The sequence below is a fragment of the Glycine soja genome, chromosome 18, assembly GCF_004193775.1.
Source record: "Glycine soja cultivar W05 chromosome 18, ASM419377v2, whole genome shotgun sequence".
NCBI lineage: Eukaryota > Viridiplantae > Streptophyta > Magnoliopsida > Fabales > Fabaceae > Glycine > Glycine soja.
In genome coordinates, this window is record NC_041019.1 from 44,614,038 (window position 1) to 44,633,444 (window position 19,407).

Consider the following 19,407-nt stretch of genomic DNA (forward strand, 5'->3'; position numbering starts at 1 on the left):
ACCAATAACTTTTCCACCATCCAGCTTACCAGATTTAGAAATCCCATGTTTGTATGTTTAAGTTGGTGTTTATTCCTTCTTGATGAAAATCAACACAACACAAAAAGTCAGAAACTAATTGAATGTGCCATTTGTACCAACAAAGTAGTGCATCAATGTTAAACTCAAAGCACTAGACTGGTGGTCTGATACCATGTTGAACTCAAAGAGAATCAGCCCAACACAATGTGTTCTCCTGCTGGAAAAACGTTAAATAAGTACAATTTAATTACAAACTAAACTACCATATATACATTTACAACATATTATCCTACTTTAAGATAATAAACTTACAAATACCAACAAATGTATTGTCGCATATAATTTTCTTTTGCCATTAATTCTGTTGACAATGAATGCATCTCTATGAGTTGCTTTCTACTCTTTATAGTTGGCATGTGGTCCAATGTTGTAAGTTCTAACTTCTAAGTTCTTTGCATGTTGAACTGTGATAAGTAGTTAGTTTAAGGCATTGATAAAAAAATTAACCTAAAAGCTTATGTTTTCACATGCAAGGCTAGAAATGGTTCTGATCTTAAATTTCATCACACCTTATCATGCAAATTTCTTTGTGGGCTTCAAGCAAGCAAAGTACAACATCAGTCAAACATGACAAGTCCAACCTCTTATAGTAATGAATGACTAGATAAATTATTAAAATTGGTTTACCAAGGAAATATGAGATTCCTAACATAGCAACTAGCAAGTACAAAGCATGCAAATGATGCCTAAATCATTAACAAGTTATGCAAAAAATATAGTTAAAACAAACTTCATCAAAATTTGGGTATCCAGGTCCCTGTTGACTTGATGTTTAATGCTGCCTCCATTTCATACAGTTTATCCCCACTCCACACCTTTGAACCAAGGACGAGCCTGCTATATACATAAAATATATTAATTATATGACAAAAAAGAAAGAAAGCTGAGACAACATTACGACAATAACTATTAATAATAATAATAATAATAAATGAACACCTAACCTTTATTTCATTGGCCTCATTTGCAAATGTTAAATGATTGCTCCAATGAAATGCAAGAAATTATTACCATTTTATCAAAAGCGATTAAGGCAATTAAGGATGGTACCTTTTTGCATGTGGTTATTGCCTCATCGGACAAAAATGGAGGGTCACCAAGTATTACTAAAACAAATATACATTACTACTAAATTAAATGTCAACTAAACAAAATTGTTTATTATGAATATACAATGAAAATGTTTACTTCCAAACAAAAATCTTCCAATGTCATCTACATTTTTCTAAATTTCATGTTTTTAATCTGGAGAAAATATGTTGCCCATTTGTTGCGAAGTGTTACCATGACCTCTCTGTCTAACGACGTTCCATCACAAAACCACTGCAAAATTGTAAATATCAAATTAATGAAGTACATAAAACATTGAATTAGACTTAGATGCGATAACCTGTTAGGGTAAACATACCTTATTCCATTCATTCTTCAAACTATTGCTCATTATGCACCAAATCCAATGCATGACATAATATCCACACTCAAAGCCTCCTATTTGAACATGACTCTAAATGCAATATCAAATATATTTACTAAAGCCAATACTTTCAAAGTAACACATGGCAGTAATTGGAGATACCCTATTCATGAAATAATGGCATACCTTTGGTTCAATCCACCGAGGTACAGCTTGACCAGGCTTTCCTTCCAAAGTAGTGGTTATTGCCTTCATTGCACTAGTTTCAAAATAAGGTTAACGTATATAAGATCCAAATCATTGTGTTTATACGATACAATTGGTATACATTCATTGACTTATAATTTAAAAACTAACCTGCTAATTGCAGCCTTGATGTTAACATTAGGCTTATTTCGCAAAGAACAAAACCAAACAACAACATTGTCTCGTAGACATAGAACAAGAAGTTGCTAATGTGACCTGAACATGAAAAACATTACTTAGGCAATTATAATGCACATAATATCCACACTACACGGACATGAATTTCACTTATTGATTAAGGTAAGCTCCTAAGTAGACTTGTCGTTGTGATTCCTTGATCCATGTTTCAATGTAATGTTCACATTCTTCTCGTCTGTCCTTTGCATTGTGTATACACTGAGGTTCAAGGAAACCATACAACGATCCATAACCTAAGCTTGTACTCTAATCATTTATAAACCTATTTCAAACATTTGACATAAATATTGTTAATGGTAAATTGTAATGAACATTAATTATCAGTTAATAAATTAAACACCTACTATACCAATTTTACTTACATCATCCACAACTGTAGTACGGATATGTTCAAACATTTGTCACATACAATTATCTCAGTCTGTGTGTGTGATGAAAAAGCCATCTTTGACATCAGGTATCCCAAATTTCGCCCTATCCCATGGCAACTAAATTGGCTTTTGGTAAACATCATACAAGTTTGTCACCAATTCTCCTAATGGATCAACTGCAGCCACGACATTGTCCATTTCACTAGATGCAACCGGTTTAGGCAAATGCTTGTGTGAATCCTACATGGTTAATGAAAATATCAATAGCAGTTAGGTAGACATTTAACAATGTGTGTAAGAGCAATGATCAGAGGGAAAATAAGAAACCTCAGTAGACACAAGTTTCACAAGATGTGTCGGCCAACCCACAAATGTGCCAACGGCCTGGCTCACAAATTGAAGCTCAGATGTCGAAAATGGGAGCTGAGTGTCACCGTGGTAAACTTTGAAAAAGCTCACCCTAACCACATCATCCGCATAAGGGACGTTGTGTATGGTGGACGAACTGTCATACACTTTTCCCAATGCCACTAGTTGAGTACATTGGTCACCAACTACATACAAACCCATTGTATCCACGTGCACATCAGAAGGCTCTTTACCTAATGGATTTGTGTCAGCTTCAACACAGCTCTGCTTGGTGCTCACACGTGCAGCTAATACTTGTATATCCGGTGCCTCATGTGGAGGTGATTGTTGTGATGCAATTTGGGATAACTCTAATTTTATTGTCTGTTTCAACTCTTGCTTAATTATTTCCACACTGCGTTTGTTTTCCTCTTTTACCTTCTTCCTCCATGCTTCTTGTAGGTTCTTGTTTTCTTCTTCTACTTCCTTCTGCCACACTTCCTTTAGGTTACCGATGATTTTAGCCAATTGTTGTTGCGTGATTGATACAAAGGAAGTCTTGGAGTCACGAGATGCGTGTCCAAAATACTAGCTGATTGTCACACCTGTCCCCGCCACACGTACACGACCTAGATGCTCTAGCCGGCCAATGGCAGTGTTCAATATGTCATGATGACCATGCGGAACAAAGCTTCTCTGCTTCGTTTGTTCTTCTAAAGAGTCCTATGAACAACACAACATGAGTTTATAATCCAACGAAGGTTCTTATTGTACAATAAATTAAATCAGACTGTGAAACACGAAGGTAGTTACTCATAATTTTGTCTTATATTTCTTGGGCCATATCGATTTGTGCAGGTCATCTTTCACTTCACATGTCTTGAAACGGGTGATGGTGGGTCGACACTCAGTGATGAATTTTCAGTAAATTCTGCTTGGTATTCTCGTATCTTTCTTTTCTCATCCATTATTTTTTTTTCAATGAGATCATAACCCCCACAAGACAGTAAGTGCGGGCAGTCATTGTATTTTTGAATTTCCTGGGCCTTTTCCGTATGCCCTTACAAAAAAAACAATACATTTTTGACAAATTAATAAAAAAAATAAATGATAACAAATAAAATTTTAAATTCAAAACTACTTAAATAAACCTGTCAGTTAGGGGTTTGGCGGCTTTTGCAAATTCGGCCCAAGTACCTGCATCAATACCATACTTAACAGAAGGATGATCTTTTTGGACACCGTCATTGTCAGCATAAACATACTTTTTTGTCAGGGAGGACTTAAATTGCCTCCATCTAGTAGCGACCGTTGACATCACCTTCTTTTTGGCATTGTCACCTTCAGGGATGTCAAAATTTCCCTCCAAATCAAATTTGTTATGTAACAGTTAGTCAATGATAATATTTTAAAATTAATTAAAGTAAATCGAATACAAATGTCAAGTTAATGTCACACTTATCAAAATGTCCTCACATACTAAGTTCTTTAAAGATTCTGGTACATCATTCCAATTGTTGTGGAGAATAGGAATTTTTTCTCACGCTACAATCCCCAGATAACTGTGGAACTTTTCTTTATGGGGGCTTGATCCTTTCCCAGTGGTAGGATTGATGTTGACCGTTGGTCATGGTTGATCCAAACTTCAGACAGTCAACCTTCTCAGCCGGATGGATTGTCTAGTCCTCCTAGACGTAGCCTCTGAAGGAATATCTGAATGTGGAGGGGACCTTGGGGGTGTTGCCATGAGTCTGTGCAAGTCAAACAAATTAAGTTAGGACATAATCAGTTACATAAACAACATATAAGCATTATCTTGAAAATATTGAAATACATAAATGTATTACAATTATGAGATGTGTTATAGACATTACTTTGTTCATAACCAGTTGCGTAGGAATATTCTCCCACAAACCTTCATCATGATTATTACGATTTGCATGTACATCATCCTTCTCATCTTCCCCATTTAAGAAAGGCATTTGTTGATAGAAAGGTGGCATCTCGCTGACATCAACTATTGAACCATCAATATGATCACCGATACAAGTTGTTCTCCCTTGTAGAACCACTGACCATCTTGAGTCGCATGGATCTTGGACATACAACACCTGTCTAGCTTGCATTGCCATGATGAATAGGTCGTTGTTGTAACCAACCTTTTGAAGATCAACCAAAGTAAATCACATTTTGTCTTGACGTACTCCAGTATTTTCATTAACCCACAAACACTTGAAAATAGACACTCTGAATTCACTATAATCAAGCTCCCAAATATGTTCAATTACTCCATAGTAAGGCATGGATGCTTGAATCAGATTATTATCAGAAACACTACAAAAGTGATCAGAATAACCGTCAACACTGACCCCACTGTTCTGCACGCTACTGTTTCCATCTTGTGACTTTGTGTAGAAAGAATAGTGATTGATATCATATCCCTTCCAAGTTGGAACATTCAGATTTGGACCAACAGTTAACAATCTTAATATCTTTGAAGCATTATCATCTGTGAAGATTGTTTGTCTAAACCAGTTGATGAAAGTTCTATTGTGCTCTTGCAACAACCTCATCTTGTTCATTTTTCGATGAGTATCTGTGACATGTTTTTTATGAGCATCTATGTACAAGACGATCTCTACTGTGTTGTTCAATACGTATAGATGAACTTGTGACAACTACTGGTGATCCATGGTTACAACATTGAATCCTTGTGTACCCTTACCTTGAATCGTGGAGTCATGACGACTTTAAGGAACCCCAACTGGTGTAGTGGTATTTATATACTCTGAACAAAATTCAATAGCTTCTTCAGCAACATATCTTTCAACAATGTTTGCTTCTGGTCGATATTGACTCTTCGTATATCCTTTCAACACCTTCATGTACCGCTCAACCGGATACATCCAACGTAAAAACACAGGCCCGCAGAACCGAATCTCCCGCACAAGATGAACTATTAAGTGAATCATGATGTCAAAAAATGACGGCGAAAAATACATTTCTAATTCAAAAAAGATGATTGAAGCCTCATTCTCCAAATTATCCAACTGTTGAGGGTCAATAACTTTGCCACAGATAGCATTAAAGAAAAAACACAAGTGAGTTATGGAAAGCCTAACTTTTTCAGACAAGACACCACGAACGGTCACTAGCAAGAGTTGTTGCATTAACACGTGACAATCATGAGATTTTAAGCTAACCAATTTCAAATCCTTAACTGACACAAGGCTCTTGATATTTGAAGAGTATCCTTATGGGACTTTCAGATTTTTTAGACAATGACAAAAACTTTTATTCTCTGTCGTTGACATTGTGTGACATGCTGGCGGAAAATGCATTCGATCACCTCGTGAAACTGGTCTCGTATACCCATGCCAACCAAATCCTGATGACATTTCAAACCATCCTTTATCTTTCCCTTAATGTTAAGAAGGGTGCCAATCATACTATCACACATTTTTCTCGACATGCATAACGTCCACACAATGTCGTACATGTATATCGCACCAGTAAGGAAGATAAAAGAATATTGACCTTTTCTTCCAAATGTTATTCCCATACGCATCCCTTTTCTGTGTCTTACCAAAGATAGTTGCAATGTCTTTCACCCGATCATAAACTTCGTGTCCAGCTAAGGGTTTAGGCACACTTTCAATCTCATTCTCTCCATTAAATGCTTTCTTCAATTGCCGATATGGGTGATAAGGTTTCAAAATCTTCGGTGCCTTATATATACTGTCTTCTTTCCATGTTTCAATTAGATGTAACTTGTCTTTTTCTCACAAATAGGACATGCATGGTGTCCTTTCACACTATATTCACTCAAATTCCCATAAGCTGGAAAGACATTAATGATGCAAAATATCATTGCATGGAACCTAAAAATTTTCTTAACACCCCCATCATACACATCAACCCCGTCTACCCACAATTTTCTCAAGTCTTCAATCAAGGGAGTCAAGTAGACATCAATATCATTTCCTGACTGTCTTGGACCCGCTATTATCATAGACAACATAATGTATTTTTGCTTCATGCATAACCAAGTAGGAAGGTTGTAAATCATTAGCAAAACAGGCCATGAACTATGGCCGGTGTTCAAGTTACCAAAAGGATTCATTCCGTTTGAAGCAAGACCAAGCCTTAGGTTTCTTGGATCCTCTCCAAATTCCGGATGCAACAGATCAATTGTCTTCTATTGTGGAGAATCAGTTGGATATCATGTCTTTCATACAATATGCTATTTGTACATTAACCGGGTCAATGTTGGGGGCTGTTGACATCTGTGGCAATTTACCATGCCATATTTAATTTGTGTAAGTCGAACTGAAGCCGTCACATATAAGATCTAATTTAATGTCCTCCAATGACTCACATCTCCCATTGACACAGTTAACACATGGACAAAAAAAATTTCCACGTAATTCTGCTCCATTTTCTTGCGCAAAATGCAAGAAACTTTCAACCCCCTTCTGATTGTCGTCACTTATGCGTGGTGCTTTAATCCAACTTTGATTCATGTTTTGTGGTCTGTGATACCGGCTACGTTAAGGTGTATGCATGAAAATCCCTCTTTTTCCATAAAAAGGTGAGGTCCTATCCCATTCAAGAACTCTCTTTTTCACTTCATTCATGCGTACAAGTTAAGTACGTTATGGTAAATTTGATGAAATTTTGACAGCATTTGGCATTGGTTTCCAAGTATACAAAATAACAGCAGTTAAATAAGAAATTTCAGAGTTTTAGTCCATATATTGTACAATGGTTGGATTGGAACTCATACCCATTATGCACAATATTGACTGTTGTAAGCAGCCAGGTTGTGAAAATATCTAATACAACAATCAATGTTGTTATTCATAAACAAAGCTTTAAGGTCCTTTCAAAATAGCTGCTTCATATTACACAAGTCCTAAAGGAATTGCAACTTTAGGACTTGAATGAGTCTAAAGTTGAAAGGGTTACTCTGGAGTCTATACAATCAGATGTAAAAAGGCAAATAATTTGGTTTAAAAGTTCATCAACCGTGGTCGTTTCTACCTACTGATGAGGTGCAAATACACCGTTAAGGAAGTTCAATAGGTCACAAGGGACATTTGAAGGTCTCTACCTGTGCTATATGTCACAAAACTGAAGTCCTATGAATAATTTCTGATGAGGTTAGCAGGTTACCGAATGAAATGAAAATGATAGAGGTTGTGTGTTCACAATTTCAGCTTGTTATTATTTACAAGTTGAACCATGGAATTTGGGAGAAAAAACTGGATCAAGCTTTTGTAAATGACATGCTTAAGGAATTAGTAAGGGTAGTTGGGGTACCGATCGAGCCTTCATAGATAAGCAAAGTACCAACCAGCAATAAACAGGAAAAGGAAGAAGCAACCACCAGGAAAGAAAGAGCCAAGTTAATTTTTTTAGAGTAGATCATTGAGCTACTATCTCAAGCTGATGTTCTATGGGATTATGAAGTAAAAAAACAATACTTTAAAAGGGCTCAGGTGATACACAGATAGGATTAAAGGGAAACATATATACAACCACTTAATTTTTTTCATTTGTCCCATAACTGGAGCTATTATGGTAGATGCTACCAAACTTTGCAGCAATACTACATGTGAGAGATCCGCCATTGAAGCTTGGTTTGACGATGGAAACGGGGCTAACCCAAAAACAAAAGAGGTTGTTGAAGAAACTGGCTTGACATAAAATGTTCGATTATGAGAGTCTATAGAAGAGTGGAGAGAAGTAAATTACTGGTTTCGAGTAAGGTCTATCAGAGAAAGCCTATTATCCAATTCAGACTTACTGGTGTGAGAATCGATGAACTAAATTCACGATCTAGTAAGAGATAATTCCATTAACAAGGATTGGATTTCTATAGGAGACCTTACCTACATTATTATCTCTATCCTCGGGGAATTTAATTGCAGAGATGTGAAGATGAAGATCTTAATCACTTTGAAGGATGCTGCAGAGGGGCATGCAAGAAACAAGGTTCGACAATAAATGTGCTGCAATGAGGTGTAGAAACCATTCTCCTAACTTTGTTCACATGTTTTTCCTTGCTTCAATTATATCACCCACTGCCCCTACGATTCTTATAGTTTGTGGTTTAAAATGTGTGGGTGTATTTCCTTGAATATGGTATTTGTTATATCTTCTTTGGCATAAGACTTTAAAAGGAGTTCAGGGTTGGGGACGGTTTGAGTACAACACAGGGATAGACTGATAAGGCTTAAATTGGATAGGAAATTTGATAGAAATGTTCCATTCCATTCTTATGAGATGAAGTAGAATATGTAATATGAATAACTTCAACCCAAAATTACTATACATTTAGACCATGTCGTGCATGGAAGAGAGGAAAAGAATGTCATGCATGCATGATATGTTTAGTTTGATAAGAATGCGGGACCTAGTTTTCAGTGTTAATTATTTTATTTGCTAGATGTTTCTTAATTTGTGTGAAGGTATGAACGCCGGCTCTCACAACTGTATGCACAAATCTAGATTCATGAATTGTTTTGATGAAAAAGAGTTTATTATTAAGAAAAGAAGGAAAGTTAAGTTAGCAGGATGCTAATATTTTTTATTGTTTATCAACTCATAGTCATGCTAGTTCTCACTTAACTTGTAATTCTTATGGATGTCTTTGGTTTTGCCTATGTATTAGGAAAGCATCGACAAACTCCTATATACTATGCTACCTACAATGCTCTCTTGGAATTAAAATAGTTGATGCTAAAGGAAACATGTTTATTGAATCCGATCATTTCCCAGGTATTCACTACAGAATTGGAAAGATGCTATAAATTTTTCCATAGCATTTTGTTTGGTTTTTTTTTTTTTTTTTTGCAATTTCTTTTTAAAGTAAACTATGTAATCTTTAAACCCATTTCATATGTTGCTTAAGCTTGTATATATGCTTGGCACTCATGCTGATCAAATGTTATGTCTAGGTTTTTAATTTGGGTTTTGTTAAATTGAAATCAAGGGAAGTCAATAGGTAATGCTTTTTTCTAGCTTGCATAAATGACAAATTTCGAAGACCTAACTTCAGCTCTTTTATGTTTTGTGTTGATTGTAACTGAAGAATTCTAAGAACATTAAACATCTGATTGGGGATTAATTGTTTGTTTCAACCATGACACATGTTTGTTTATACCTATTTGTATTTTTTGTAATTGCATTGTATTTAAACAACACAAGAGGCAAGTAGCTTTTGAAAAATATTAGTTGAAACTTTTACAAACAACTTGGGGGCCTATATTTTCCTAACACAGAAGGCATATAAATACTTTTACCAAAATTACAATAAAACACTATTCATGTATTGATCTATAACTTCCATAAGAAAGTTTTAAAAGTGTACACGGTGCAGAGTTAATCCATATTCATTCCTTTCTGCATTGACTAATAGCCATTGGTTATAGTCACATCTGCTCTTTAACTTAAGGTTTTCTTATGATCTCTTATAGGAAAAAGTGGTTGATTCTCAAGGTTGGAATCACATTAATCACTGGCTTAAGGAGTGATTCTAAAATTTCAAAGGAAGCCATTGATTTGCGATATCCATTAATTACTTCAACACCAATCTGGTTGAAATAAAAGCTTATGCAAACAACTCTCTGACCATCCCAGTGTAGTTTCTTACCTTGTTACCTGATGCAATCCTACCCCCAAGGGCATTGGATAGAAGACTCTAAGAAGATTGGGCCAGAGATGCAAGAGAAGGCCATAGGGTTCTCATGAGCCTTAGGTAGATTTTGGGCCCATGGGCTAAGTATGAGCCCATTTATCTTTGTACATATTAGATTAAGGTTTCATTATTATTGGGCCTTTTATTTAGGTCTCCATAATGTAGGTAGGGTACCCTAAAAATGTAGGATTTTTCAGCCCTTGTATTTTAGGGCATCTAGACTAGTTTTTGTCTTAAGGGTAGTTTTGTAATTTCACATGCATTACATGAATATTTGATGTGTGTGTTGGGAAATAAATTTAATTGAATTGGGAGAAGCCCAATCCAATTATATTTTAGAGGGGGAGGTGAGCATTTGCTTGCTACACCCCATTGCCACATTATATAGTCACACTTTGTGCATGTCCTTCATGCTTTACATGCCTCATGACACCTAAGCACACTTAGTGGAGAATCTTGGACTTGATCTTGGATGAGTGGGTTGAACCATAGCTAAAATTCACTAATCATAATTAGTAAAATTTTGGCTCCAAAGTTTGACTCCACAAATTCAATTTCAAATTCAAGTGAAATTTGAATAGAAATTCAAATTTCCCTCCTATTATGTGTGACACTTAGACTATAAATAGATGTCATGTGTGTGCATTTTTTCAACTTTGATCATTTGAGAATTACACTTCAAATTTCAGACCTCATTTGAGGCACAAAATTTCGTGCTCCTTCTCTCCCTCTTCCTCCACTCATCTTCTCCTACCTTCAAGCTCTTATTCATGGCTTCCTATGGTGATTACATTAAACAAACTTAAATCACAAACTGGTACAAGATAGGATATACATTGCTGCAAGATAAACCAGTTAGAATATAGTCTAAAAGCTTCTATGGCCACTAAGTGACTAAAATAATTTCCTTATGCATGTCAATATACATGATTCATTTATTTTTAGTCTCGACAACTTGATGATGTTGATATAAACTATGAAGGCTACGTAACATGAAAAACCACAAAGCATGAGTAATGCATGAATTAATAAAATAATTAATCCAACCTGCAATTTGCTTTAATTTTGAACTCTAAATTGGGGCTGAGCTTCAATAAGGATGTCACGATGGTGGACCGGCACGGGAGACGACAGAGTGGCCTAGGGTTGACGGACGGGACGATGATAAGATTCATGGGAGATGACTACAACGCAGAGGCGTCGTTCTCAGGTTAGTGAAGGATGTTGCGATTGAATGAATGTATGCTAAAATCAATAACCAAATAAAGACGAGTTTTGGGAAAAAACCGTCATTGTACAAAAGCAGAAATTTACAAGTATGCCATCGCTTAGACATTTACGCACTATTCAAAGACAGTTATATACAAACGTCATCGTTGTGTTCCTATTTATTACAAAAATGTCACTGCCAATCATTCTAAGACATTGTCTTAGAATCAACAACGTAAATAACACATTTTTTAGTAGTGTACTGGAATTCACTGTCACGAAGAAAATGATGAAAATATGACCTTTAAAGATGCATTTTACAATTTAACAAAAATCATTATTTTTTTATATGCTTACCCAAAAATGAATTATTTAGTTATATTTATCTGCTTATAATATTCATAATGATGCACTCTTACAGAATTCTTTAGAAGTGAGCAACACTGTGAATGCAACAACATCTCAATTACTTGTTGGTCACATAGGAGAACCTAAAGAGATATTGATGCAATCCTACACCCCAAGGGTATTGGATAGAAGACTCCAAGAGGATTGGGCTAGAGCTGCTAAAGAAGGCCTTAGGGTTCTCATGAACCTTAGGGTAGATTTTTTAGCCCATGGGCCAAGTTGGGTCTACTCTTTTTTGTAAATATTAGAATAGGTTTTTCCTTCTTTTGGGCCTTGTATTTTGGCCATTCTAGTAGTATACGGTTTTTGCCTTGTATTTCAGAGCATTTTGAGTAGTCTTTGTAGTAGGGACTTTTTTGTATTTTCATGTATTTTGGCATGGGGTGAGCTTAGCTATTATAAGAGGTGTGTGTAGCTAAGCTCTAGCTTCTCATCTCAAGAAGGTGAGCTTGGCTATTAGAGGGGTGTGTGTAACCAATCTCTAGCTTCTCTAGGAAGCTTCTCAAGGAAGTTTCTCAAGGCTTCTTAAGGAGGTGAGCTTAGTTATTAGAGGGGTGTGTGTAGCTAAGCTTCATCTCAAGGAGGTGAGCTTAGCTATTAGAGGGCTGTGTGTAGCCAAGCTCTAGTTTTTCTAAGAATCTTCTCAAGAAAGATTCTCAAGAAAGCTTCTCACTTCTCAAACATGTGAGCTTAGTTATTAGAAGGGTATGTGTAGCTAAGCTCTAGTTTTTCAAGGAAGCTTCTCAAGGAAATTTGTCAAGGAAGTGTCTCAAGGAAACTATCTAGGATATAAATAAAAGCATCTGTAACACTTGTTATAATAGCTAGAGCTTAGCTACACACACCCTCTATAATACTACAAAGACTACTCAAAATGTCAAGAAATACAAGACAAAAACCCTATATATACTACTATAATGGCCAAAATACAAGGTCCAAAAGAAGGAAAAACTTATTCTAATATTTACAAAAAAAGTGGACCCAACCTTAGCCCATGAGTTTAAAAATTTACCCTGAGGTTCATGAGAATCCTAGGGTCTTCTTTAGCAGTTTTAGCCCAATCCTTTTGAAATCTTCTATCCAATACTGGGGGATAGGATTGCATCAGATATCAACATTAGTTACTTTCCTTTGCCTTCCAGCTGCATCATACATCACTGGACAAATTATATGTGCTGATGGGGTCTCACAACTTAGTTTTGTTGTTAATTATATATCATTTGGCTGCTGAATTAAATTCTAACGTTTATTTCTCCACAATTCGTGTTTCCTCCAACCGAATCTTGCTTGGTATATCATTGCTTGTGATTTTCTCTTGTTCTTAAGCATATCCCTGTGCCTTTGTTCAGTCTTATGTGTATTTCTCCCAAATCATTCAAAAAGGAAAAACAATTGTTAATTACCTTCTCCCTCATTGCCCCATGTTATCTTAATTTGTTGTTAATAAATGAAACAACAATTCCTCGTACGGTGTACCTCGTTTGTAGTCATCTTTGTAGTCAATATTGAATAGGATACAAGTGGAACAATTATACCAATTTGTGTAAGAATGAAACGGTAAAATATTGCAATCTCTGGTTTCTAGCAAATCTTTGAATTTTTTTATTAACAGTGTAATAAGCCGTGACATGCACGGTATTAATTTTATATTATTATAATTTTAATATATTTATTAATTTTACAGATATATTGTATATAGATATTTAAAATATATGTCTGAAAATCATTATGAATATTAAAATATATTCAAATAACTTTATATTCGTAATCACAAACATATATGTTATATTAAGATTTCTTTCCCCTAACGAATCAAACAATTAAGAAAAAGAATATAATTTATGTTTGTATATATATTCACTTAGCATATAGCTGAGGACTAAGGTCTGATAGTAAAGTTAGAGCATTTGTTTTTTTATTAAACTTTTGAATTTAATGAGAAAATTATTTAGTGGTCTGCATCTAAAATCATCAACATATAATATGTTTAAGATCAAATTTATTTATACCAAGCTGATATGTTCAGAAAAAATATTGATTCGATTTCAATAATGTAATATTTTTTAAGATGGGAATAAATTTTGTTAATAAATTACTTTGAAATATATTACTTTTGGTCCTCCAAGAATTGTTTAAATCATTTTTTTCTCTTAATAAAATGCTATCTAAGCCCATTCAATGACCAAGAATGATGCATTTCAAATTTCCAAGGATCAAAATCAAACAATTTTTTTTTAGAATAACTATAATCAAACGACTCCATTTTAGACAAACCAAAAATATATTTTATCTTATGATTTTTACTAAACATTTAATTAAAACTCTAACTTGTGGGACAACTTGGTCTACCACAAGTCTAAATCAGGAGTGTTGCTAGGTGCACCCAGCATTTTTGCTGGTGCACCCAACAAACCTATTAAATGCCAAAATTGCCCCTACCACCTTTCTTCCTTAAAAATGCCATTTTTTTTTCTGGAAAAGCTTCTTACCTCCATTTTCAAAAAGCTTTGCTTCTCTTTTTCTCTTTTTCGTGCGACATTGCCTCTGGTTCGTGGGGGTAGCAACGTTGAGCGCAGCGGTGAAGGTGAAGTTTCCGACGTCAAGCTTTGCGGTGGTCGGTGGTGGCAAACGAGGTACGCAGATGGTGTTTGTTCGTCGTTGACGTACAGATGACTTCCGGATCAAGTTGATCCGTAAGCTTTTTACGGATCAACTTGATTCGGAAGCTTGTTAATACTCTTCCGGATCAAGTTGATCTGTACGGATCAAGTTGATCCGTAAGTGTATTATTTTTGGTATTTACTGTTTTTGCATCTGTTTTTGCATTTTTGCATCTGTTTTTCCATTTATTTTCCTTTTTTCTTTTAAATTACTAATTTTTTTTGTATGACCATTTTTTGTTTGATTTGGTTAGATGGATGAAGATGAGTGGATGTATGAAATAATGTCTGAACGAGAGGATATGGATTATGAAAATGCAGAATCATGCGGTGTGAATGAACCACATGTTGATTGTTTGAATGCATTCAAGACTTCTCAGGTTATAATGTTAATGTTTGTCACATATTTAATAAAATGAATAGTGGTAGAAAAATTAAATTATGTGGATTTTGTAGGTGTTTGAGTGCTGAGAGGATGTTTTGTGGTGGGCTCGATCCGTGGCTCATGAAAACAGATTTGTGGCGGTGATTTTAAGGTCGGACACAAACACAGGTAGTAGAGGAAGGAGTACGTTTGTGTTAATTGGCTGTGAAAGGAGTGGCGAGTATAAGTGTAGGAAAAAAGAATTTATCAGAAGAGACACTAGGATTAGGAAATGTGGGTGTCCCTTCAAGCTTCGTTGCAAGCCAGTGGTTGGAGGAGAAGGCTAGATGGTGAAGTTGATTTGTGGAGTGCATAATCATGAATTGAACAAGTCATTAGTTGGACATCCATATGCGGGGTGATTGACTAAAGCTGAACAAACACTTATTGTTGATATGACGAAGTCCATGGTGAAGACAAGAAACATTCTGCTAACTCTGAAGGAACACAATGTCAATAGCTGTACGACTATTAAACAAATATACAATGCAAGAAGTGTATTTCGTTCTTCCATATGAGGAAGCGATCTTGAAATGCAACATCTGATGAAGCTTCTTGAACGTGATCAATATATTTATTGGCACAGAATAAAGGATGAAGACGTGGTTCGTGATATCTTTTGGTGTCACCCTGATTCAGTGAAGTTAGTCAACGCATGCAATTTGGTGTTTTTGATAGACAACACCTACAAAACAAACCGGTATAGACTCCCATTGCTCGATTTTGTTGGGGTTACACCAACTGGGATTACATTCTCTACCGGTTTTGCATATGTGGAGGGTGAACGCGTTAATAATTTGGTATGGGCTTTACAACGCTTCTGAGGCCTTTTTTTAAAGCGTGATGCCCTCCCTGGAGTTATTGTCACTGACAGAGACCAAGCATTGATGAATGCAGTGAAAGATGTATTCCCTGAATGCATAAATTTGTTGTGCATCTTTCACATAAACAAGAATGTGAAGGCTAAATGTAAATCACTAATTACGCAAAAAAATGCTTGGGATTATGTCATGGACTGCTGGGGATCTCTGACTGATTGTCCTTCAGAACAACAGTTTGATGAATGCCTGAAGAATTTCAAAGTAGCTTGCACACCTTGGCCAATATTTGTTGACTATGTCAAGGAAACATGGATAATACCACACAAGGAAAAATTTGTTTCCGCCTGGACTAATAAGGTGATGCACTTAGGAAACACAACAACAAACAGGTATGAAACTGTTCAACTATTTCTATTAACGTTGAAAAATTTATGGAATTGTATTATTGTATATGTTTATTTTTATTTGTGTATTTGAAATGTAGGGTTGAATCTGCTCACTCGTCTTTAAAAAGACTGTTACAAAATAGCATTGGAGACTTATGCAGTGTGTGAGATGCCGTGAACAACATGATTATGTTGCAGCACACACAGATTAAAGCATCATTTGAAACAAGTACACATGTCGTTGGACATGTGTTCCAAAAAACCTTATACAGGAGGCTGCTTGGAATGGTTTCAAGGTATGCTTTAAATCAGATTGTTGCTGAATTAGAGTGTGTTCACTATGCTGGCAAGAATCCCTCAAGTTGTGGTTGAGTGGTGAGAACCACGCTTGGTCTTCCTTGTGCTTGTGAGCTATCCAAATATGTTGGTGGTTGCATCCCACTTGATTCAATCCATATGTTCTGGAGGAGACTCATTTTTTCAGACCAAGGGTTATTTGAGCCCAAGGTGGGCATCAAGGACGTAATGGAAACAATATACCAAAAATTCGAAGAACTTGATGTTTGTGGCAAGTTTACTCTAAGAAGTAAACTTTGGGAAATTGCACACCCTGATCAGAATTCGATGTGTCCTCCTCCAACAAAGGTTAACACAAAGGGGGCACCGAAGAAAGCTACGAGTAGGAACCCAAGGTCAACAAAGCGCGATCCATCTTACTGGGAGTATGTAGATGCCTTTGAATCACAACAAAATAGCAATTCGTCGGTGAGACATACTGCATCATCCTCTGAGCAACCGAATCGAAGAACGATGATGCCCATGTTGGACCAGTTTCAGTCATTTATGCACGACTTCATTGATAAGATTGTTGATGTCAAAGGTGATGGTAACTGTGGATATCGGTCGGTTGCCGGTTTATTAGGTATGGGTCAAGACTCTTGGTCGGTGGTTCGCAACCATCTGCTTATAGAACTTGCCAATTTCTTAGAAGAATATATCAAGCTCTTTGGTGGCACGGAGAGATTTGAGGAATTAAGGATGTCACTACTTGTTGATGGGTTAACCAAGCTATGTAATTTATGAATTTGATTTTAAAGACTTTAGTTTGAAATTAAGTTTGACGTGTATATTTGTTTTATTCAGGTGACAACGGATAAGTGGATGGATATAACGGACATGGGACATGTCATTGCATCAAGGTATAACGTAATCGTTGTATCCATGTCTAAACAACAAAGCATGACATTCTTTCCCCTTAGAAGTCAACCGCCGACAAATTCTTCATTGCATCGTATAATTTGTATCGGTCATGTGTATGACAATCATTTTGTTGAGGTACATTGTAGATATGAAGTGTTTTTTTTTATGATTATGCAATGAGTTTTGTAGGATTGCGTTAACATTTTTTTCGCATACACAACAGGTTTATTTAAAAGAACGTTGTCCCTTACCGCCTGTATCATTGTTATGGTCTAGCAATTGTCATCCACAGGCGAAGTCATGGCCAAATCCATATATTAGCAGAATGCAACATTACAAGAGCTTCATGATGTTCAAGAGAGACTATGTTGACATAAATGATGATTGAACATGTAATTTATAAATGCCTGATCGTTTTGAACATGTAATTTATTTGTTACGTCCACAACAAAATTATTACTTAATTCTAAAAAAGCATGTATGATATATCGTTGTCTGACTTGACTACAAATTGTGGAAAACCATGTATGATAAATTGTTGTCTGCTTTAACATAAAGCACGTGAAAGGACCATGCACAGCATGACTACACATGCAGATCTGATGCAAGCTAAAGCATGTCTTGTCATTCGTGTAGTTGACAACACATACAGAAAGCATGTGCATGCGTATTTTCAATCTTTAAAAAATGCAGCACTGATATTAAAACTCATCTATATATATGGCACAACCTAACCTTGTAAGAAAGCACAAGTTTCAGTATCAACCCAAGTCTTACAAAAAAACTATGGCATTCTTGGGAGAGACAAGCAGTCAAACAGTTGTGAACTCCACATTAGGTTTTATTTTTCCAAATGGATCCATTGTTCACAACGACAGTGGTGTTTCCTTCCAAGCTTCCACTCCAATTCCCATTCGAGTACCTAACGGGTGTGATTTTCAAACGTTAAAAACTAGAATACACAATATCCTTAAGATAACCGACAAGCAATTTTTGGATGAAATTTACTACCGGTAGCCTTTCACGTATGCAGGTAATCAATTTCGGTTTCAATGTATGCAACTAAAAGATGATGTTGATGTTAACACAATGTTAATGTGTAATCATGAATTTTCGTTTGTTGGTCCGATTGAGTTATTATGTAGCATTGCTAGAACCCCAGATGGTATTTTAAACTTACTTGAAACTACTATGACCCCTACTCATGATGCCCTGCTATATTACAATGGGAGGTGGAACATGTCACGCCAAAATGAGTTTGTTGGTTACTTGTTCACAGGAAAAAGTCCCAAAAACTTTGACATTCCCACCGGATGTACCATGGATGAACTGAAGTATTTGATCAAACAAGTTGCGCCTCGTGGGATTCCCCCTTATGGTGTTGATGAAACACAAATGGTAAGGCAATTGTTTTTTCGGAAACCAAGTCACCATGAGTATTCAGAAAAAGTTATAAAATTTGAAATAATTGAACTCAAAACCAACGAGGACGTGATGAAGGTGCTCATTGAGTCTAACTACTGGAAAAAGATTGGGCCAATAGAAATTTTAGCTGTTTTCAGTAAACCTGTACCGCAAATGGAAGACGAGTTGTCCTTGTCGCAAAATTAGCATGAGTTAGTTAGTTGTAGTATTTGATGGAAATTTAATTTCCTTCGACTATGTTGAAGTTAATGTACTGTTTGAATTCATGTATTGCATAATCGTTTTCAATTACAAGAATCTCAACTAAAAAAATAGATTTCTATATATAACAAACTAATTAATAAATTATTGTTTTTCTTCTTATGGATCAAGGTGATTCGTACGTTGATCCGTAAGAAGAAAAACAAGCAGGGGCAATTTTGGCATTTAATAGGTTTGCTGGGTGCACCAACAATAATGATGGGTGCACCTAGCAACACTCCTAAATCAGGTGGATTGGATACCAAGTGGTTTG

At 35.9% G+C, this 19,407-nt stretch overlaps 2 pseudogenes; both read left to right on the forward strand.

Annotated features, from left to right (window-relative positions):
* Positions 1–19,079, forward strand: part of LOC114397292 — a 58,516-nt pseudogene extending 39,437 nt beyond the window's left edge.
* LOC114397654 lies at positions 7,423–10,327 on the forward strand (annotated as a pseudogene).
* Positions 19,080–19,407: the final 328 nt, after the last annotated feature.